Source organism: Neofelis nebulosa, chromosome 4, assembly GCF_028018385.1.
Source record: "Neofelis nebulosa isolate mNeoNeb1 chromosome 4, mNeoNeb1.pri, whole genome shotgun sequence".
NCBI classification, from domain to species: domain Eukaryota; kingdom Metazoa; phylum Chordata; class Mammalia; order Carnivora; family Felidae; genus Neofelis; species Neofelis nebulosa.
This window is the reverse complement of record NC_080785.1, coordinates 100,677,876-100,684,522: the sequence shown is the minus strand read 5'-3', so window position 1 is coordinate 100,684,522 and position 6,647 is coordinate 100,677,876.

Here is a 6,647-nt window from a genome sequence, read left to right as displayed (position 1 = left end):
TTGGCTACAGAGACCACTCTACGCACCTGCAGTCACTTCCCCAGCTCCAAAAAACACAGTTGAAATGTCTAATCAGAGCAATAGAAGAAAAACTCCACATCACTTCCCTGCCCAGTTAGCTAATAGACATGTTTTTGAAGGACCCTGGAATTTCTCCTCTTCACCAAAATAGTCGATAAGAAACAATAACAGAAAAAAAAGTGACACTATTAAAGTCATGGATAAACCATTTACCTCTTTCTTTGGTAGTACAAAAGACAGCTGAGTCTTGAGTCGAGGCTATCATGAGCATATTTAGGTGATGAGTGTATTGTAGCTGCTGGTTCAAACATGGGTACTTACTGGAGCAAAGCAGCAGAACTCTTAGCACCTGTTCTGCAGTTAATAATTTGGTAATTTTCTGCTTTAGCGCAACTAAAATAAATAAAAGGATACTTTCATCACCTAGCAGAGATGAAAGTACCCCTTTGCCATCTTGCCTCAAAATTACATGGACTCTCCAGGTCTGAGCCACAATTTAGCTTTCCTCCTCACCAGCCCCTCAGAAATCCTATCGATCTATCATGTTGATGGCATCATGTTGATAAGATCTGGAGATCAGGAAAAAATAATGCCATGGAGACCTTAATAATATATGTACACTCTACAGGATGAAAGATAAACTCTAAGAAACATAGGGTTGTGGTAGCTTCAAGTATGCCTTTAAACATCCAAGGAAGTATGATTCCAGTTTTTCACAAAAAAACCTCAAGTGAATAGAAAAGTGTAGCTTGTTCTCTTGTAGTCTCCTTATGAGACTAGCATTACCTTGCTAAAAAAACCTCACAGTAACGGTGGAAAAAAGGAAAATTACAGGTAATCTAACTCATGAATATAGGCACAAAAATCAACCACAGAATAACAAAACAAATCCATATATATATATATATATATATATATATATATATATTAGTTTGTTTTAATATTTATTTATTTTTGAGAGACACAGAGTGCAGGGGAGGGACAGAGAGAGAGAGGGAGACACAGAATCTGAAGCAGGCTCCAGGCTCTGAGCTGTCAGCACAGAGCCCGATATGGGGCTTAAACTCAAGAACAGTGAGATCATGACCTGAGCCAAAGTCAGTCGTTTAACTGACTGAGCTACCAAGACGCCTTATCATCAATATATAATATATCACATAGACTAAACATGGTTTATTTTAGGAATGCCCAGTTGGATACACCAACAATGAGATGTTCAATTTTCCAGCCGCTACAAGCCTGCCTTGGGCATGAGCAGAATAGCCTTTTGCAGTTTCCAAGACAGTCTTTAAGAAAAGAACTGTAGATATTGGCAGGTAAGGAATTTGCTTGAACATATGGAAGCGCTGAGCCCCATTCCATAGGGACCACAGCAGTTCCTGTGACAACATTGACAAAATTAAAAAGTATGCACATATCTCAGGAGATGAAAGAAAGACATCTGATGAAACTCAACATCCGTTCATGATTAAAAACTTGAAAAGTCCTTCCTTACCCTGGTAATGGGTATTTTCAAAATTGTTGCAGCAAATACCATACTGCGTTATGGCACATTGGATATTTTTCCTTTATACTCAAAATTGAGGAGCAAGACAATAAAACCCACTATCCCACATATATTTATTATGGAAGTATGTTTTCAAAAGCATTTTAATGATCCATAGTTGGAAAGAACACCAATAATCATTAATAGTAACATATATGTATATGTACTATGTTCACAAAATAATATACTGGACAACAAAGAAAATACTTTAATTAGGGCTATTTACAACATTACGGATGAATTTTAAATCTGTAATGGATACCTGATTGATTAAAGACATAAGATATACTTATGGTAAGATTTCTGTTTATACAAAATGCAGAAATAAGTAAAATTGAACCGGTGTCTGAAGCATGTCAGAAAATTTCTTCTACAATGAAGAAATATGTCACACCTTATCCTTCCTAATACTAAAAGGAGTCCCATATTTCATGGGCCTGTTTGGAGTTTGGATACACACACACTGTGTGTGTCTGCTGTGCTGTTCCGACTTATTGAGTGACCTGAAAGTTTGCCAGGTTTGAGTGCAAACCAGAGGAAAAGAAGGCTTCTTATATGGTCCAGGCCATGAAGCAAATAGTTCTGCCCATTGATACTTACAGCTCTACATGTCCAATTGTGCTCAAAGTATCTTGTTAATATATATGGGGTCTACTAAAAATCTTGCCAGAAGAATCACTATGAACATCACTTGATTTTTGTAGGAAAGCCATGCCTTCTATGGTAGTTTATTCCTTTGCTTTTAATAAACCATTTACCACTGCCCCCTGGGAGAGATTAAAGATGAGATACCAGGAAATTATGCAACCTTCTGGAACTTAGTGTTATCTCTGAAGTCCAGCACACCACAACGGTCCACCATCATGTAGAAGAAAGTGTCTGAGAACATCCTAAAAGTATGAGTAATTGCGTAAAAATGCCACACTGTCAGTTTCCATATTCCCACCATAAACGTCAATCCTCAATCAACCCACGTTATAGTGTCATGAAGAATTAGTTCTCCATAAAGGAAAATGTTTACATTCAACTTACGGATGAGTTTGCAACCCTTTTTAAAAGATATCTAGAGGCTATACAAAATTTGAAATATTCAACAGCATCCTTGACAATCAAAATTGTATATATACCTATTTGTACACATTTAATGTGTATATTAGATAGCATATGATAAAGACAGCATTCTAAATCACTGGGAAAAAATGATTCTGTCGGCAATTGTGAGATAATTGATTAACTATTTGGGAAAAAAATCAAGCAAAATAAAGTTAGGAAAGAGTAAATTAAATGGCAATATAAAACTTAAACTTCATTTAGGCAAAAATTCAAACTCAAAAGAAGAACTAAGGGAAAAGTGCTTCAATATTGTGATATGCCTAAAATATCCTTCCCTATTTTTCAAACTTATGTAAATCAGAAAGCAAAAGAAAAGCATCTCAGCTTTAAAAAGCAGGGGGTAAATAATCAATGTTTTTCAAGAAAAGAAATATAAATAGCCAATATATATGAAAATATTCAATCTCACTAAAAATAAAAGAAAGCAGGAACAACATGATCAATGTTTTATAAACATACATCTGAATTTGAGGAAAATGAATGTTCTTAAATGTTTTATTATGAAACAAGAAAAAAACTGGATAAATTACATTCTCAACCCAAGAAGGTAAAAATTGTCCTTTAAATGAACCAGAGGATAAGAAGAAATAATAAGGATAAATATAAAAATAACAAATGATATAATAGAAAAACCTTAAAGAGCAGCTATAAGGAAAAGTTGTTTGAATAAACAATAAAATAGGGAAAATTCTGGGTGGTAGGGAACAAAGTGGAAGAAAATAAAATGTGAAGACCAAACAAAAGACAAGACACTGAAAATTACAAAAGACTATAAAATACACATCTGATTATCTACAGTAGGTTCAGTGGGATAAAAAGCTCGGAATGGCGAGTAGCAATCCCAACTGCCAATTCAATGAAGCCCCCAGGTATACTGGTGGAGGCCTACGTCCTTTGAGAACCAAAATCTCCAAAAGAGCAAAATAAGGAGCCACTCTCGCTTCCAGCCTTGTTTTTTGGACCCTTACATGCTGGCCTTGGGAAAATCAGCACCACATATCAGATGCTGATTCAAATCATATATGCTCTTTCCGGATGTTGATACCAACTGGGGCATAACAGAGTCTCAGTGGGCCATGTCTCTGTTTTCTCGGGCCGGCTGCTACTGGGTGGTGGGGTATGGGGTAACACCAGTGGATTCTGTGCACATGCATCCTTTGGTGTATTTCTGCTGTAGAATAATTCCTTGATCAGAGGTAATGTTGGGATGATAGCACTGGCAAAAGCATTACCTAGGAGACAGAAATTCATGTACAGAATTCTTATATGTTCCTGATATAACAAATGATCATTCCCTCCACGATGGAAAGAATCCAATGTAATCAACCTCCTACCTACCAGGTCTTCCTGGCAATGGTGCCAGGGGCTTGGCACTGGTTTTTACTATAAGCAAGATGGATGCTCAGCAGTGTGGCAGCACTAAGCAGCCTTTATGTGGGGAAGCCCCAGTCAGTGAGCCCAGAGAAATGTATTAATATAAGATGACATAGCATACCATAAGATTGTAATACAGCTAAGAAATGATCACCCCTATAGATGAAAATTGATAGTTCATAAAGTTCAAAATTCTTTTCAAAACCTCTTTGCAAACTTGGATTTGAGAGATACTTTCTCAGTAAAATGAACAAAATCTGTCTTAAGCTAACAACAGAACATACTATTAGAATTTAAATACTATAAACATGTTCATTAAGCTAAGAAACATAACCAGGATCCCTGTTACCATTGTTTGATATTTGTGATTTGGTAATAGTGATTTGATCATCTAGCCAGTGTAAGATGCAAAAATAAGAAACAAATACTGAAAAGAAGACTAGACTCATCATAATTTGGAGGCGAATAATTATCTACCTAAAAGCACAAGAGGGCAAACTGGCATATTTTAAGCCAAGTAATTGACTATAAAATGACAAAAGACAGATATTAAAATACAAAACAGCATTTTCTACATGCCACCCAGAAAACCATAATGAAAAAATAAATGCATTCACATTGGCAACAAACACACAAATTAAATAAGAATAGCAATGTGAAGAAAGATGTCAGACCTAAATGAAGAAAAAAGCAAAAATATTGAGGGCACAAAATTAATCGTGGGAAACCATACCATATTACAGAAAAAGTCTTTATGAAGATGACAATCCTTCCTGAATCCACACATTTCTAAACACATCCTAGCTAGATGTTGTTCTGTTTTGGAATTTTGCCAAATTATTTTAAGTTTGATCTTGAAAATGAAATGATGGAAGATAGCCAGGGGGGAAAAAATTAAGAGTAATGAATAAAGAGTTAACCTCCCAGCTAATGAAAGTACAATAATTAAAATAATGTAGTTTGGGCCAAAAAATGGACAGGAAGATAAATAGAACACGATGAATGTTCTAGAAATACTCAAGTGTATATAAAAAAATTGCATGATAAAGATGATATGAACAAGCAACTGGGAAAGTGGAATTATTTAGTCAATAATTATGATTTGATGAATAAGTGGTTGCATAGTCAGTGTTCACCATGGATTCATGAATATTCTAGGTGGATTAGACAATTAAATGAAAAAAAAAAGACAGATGAAAAAATTCATGAAAAACTTCTAAGCAGAAAGCATTAGAAATAAGCAATTATAAAGGAAATTAGCAAATAAAATATGGAGAAATATAAAATTTCTATAAGAAAGACAATTTTGAAAGGTAACATCTTGAACAGGCAAAAAAAGAAACAGATAAGTAGCTTATATCCTTAATAGTTAAGAACATCATAAATATGAAGACATTAACCCTCCAGCTGGAAAGTTGGCTACAGACACAGCTATTAGACAGAAGAGTATATACTATATATATAATATATAATAATATATTATATAATAATATATAATAAGTGATATAGAGGAAATTGAAATAAGAGAATTTTTTATAAAGCTATGAAAATATATTTGAAAATATAAACATGGAAAGAATATAGACATTAGATACTCTTTCCATTAACTCAATACCCTATACACATATATATTTCCCAGGTTATCGCTGGAATTTAGTGTTATGGAGAAAATGTCTGAAGCCAGAGTGAATTTTATTTTGGGGTTGGTCAGCTGATTTTTCCCCAGAAGCTTTTAGGACTTTTTTTTTAACCTTACTATTAAATTTGTTGTGAAGATATTTCTTGTCTCACTTGAATTATCTGCTCAACCATACTTCAAATATCACTACCCTCTGTCATTTTTTTTGCTGGAACAAATAATAGAAATTTGAAATCTTTTGTTCAGAAAAACTGCTCTTAGCTTAAAGTCTGAACTCGTGACAGTTCCCAAAGTGTGCAAGAACCTATACATATCCAAACTGCCAAACTATTAAGCCCTTGTCTGACAATGAACACTTCATAGACAGTCCCCTTCAACCTGTTCTTAGAGTTCCAAAGTAATTTGCCCAGGTCCTGGCACATAGTAGGCGAAAAATAAGTATTTCCTTCTATTGTTACTTTTGATAACAAGGTCACTATAGAATAGCCCAGATCTCCATTTCTGTGTCATTACTGTGAGGCTCATTTTTATACAGTAGTTAATCAATACAGAGGGAAGCACAACATGGTGATGAGAAGGATGCTTCAAGTCAACACAATACCGAAGAAGAACAAAGTTGTAGGATGGACCCTGCCTAACGTCAAGACTTATTATAAAGCTACAATAATCAAGACAGTGTGATATTGGCAAAACAGACAAATAGATCAATGGAGCAGAATTGAGAGCCCAGGAATAGACCCACACAAATATGGTCAATGATTTTTCACAAGGCTATTCAATGAAGAAAAGATAGTCTATTCAATAAATGGTACTGGAACAACTGGGTACCAACTTAGAAAAAAAAAAAGAACATAGGGGTGCCTGGGTGGCTCAGTTGAGCGGCTGTCTTCAGCTCAGGTCATGATCTTGCGGTCCATGAGTTCAAGCTCCACATCGGGCTCTGTGCTGACATCT